Below are 723 nucleotides of genomic sequence, written 5' to 3'. Positions count from 1 at the left end.
AAAGTGCACAACACGAACCATTGTAGGACATGTCTCAGTTTTGTTTTTTGTTTGGTTTTTTGAGGACCATCTGTTTCCAAAAATACCCAGACATGAAAATGAACCAAAACAGAAACACCAAAAAAGTGGAAATAAGCCTAACCATGTGATGTGTGGCAGATTGCTCCTCACTGATGCAGACTCTATCCAGGTTAGTTGACCACCGGAAAAAAAAAATCACAAGAAAAAAAATGAGAAAGTATCCGTATGGTTATTTTGATTAAAAATAAATTCTAATCTTTATTTCACATGGATTAAAAAAAACATGTTGTCCAGGCAATTAAGATATTGTCCATTCTGACGCGTTTCTGGCCAAAGCCCTTAGTCATAAAATGATATGGATCCTTTTTTCTTGTAAAAATGGACCATCGACAATGGGTCTGCGTGCTATACATAATGAAAAAAAATCTCATGTCCGTAAAACACTGTTAATTAGAATTCATAATTAAAGGGTCATTCTGATGTTATAAAATGGGTGTAGAGGGAGCTAGAGAAAAACATGTTCATTTTAAACTTGCTTGTTTTCTTGTTTACTGTTCATTGCCAATGGGACCAGACACCAATGCCGTCTTGGAGCTGTGGCTGAAAATGCGGAGTTGCTAGGGAATTTACGCTGGGCCCGGTTGGGATCCTCTCATCTGCACATGTATTTGGATATATCCGCATCTGGCCAGGACCAATTTT

The sequence above is a fragment of the Ranitomeya imitator genome, chromosome 1, assembly GCF_032444005.1.
Source record: "Ranitomeya imitator isolate aRanImi1 chromosome 1, aRanImi1.pri, whole genome shotgun sequence".
NCBI lineage: Eukaryota > Metazoa > Chordata > Amphibia > Anura > Dendrobatidae > Ranitomeya > Ranitomeya imitator.
Note: the sequence above shows the minus strand (reverse complement) of the source record.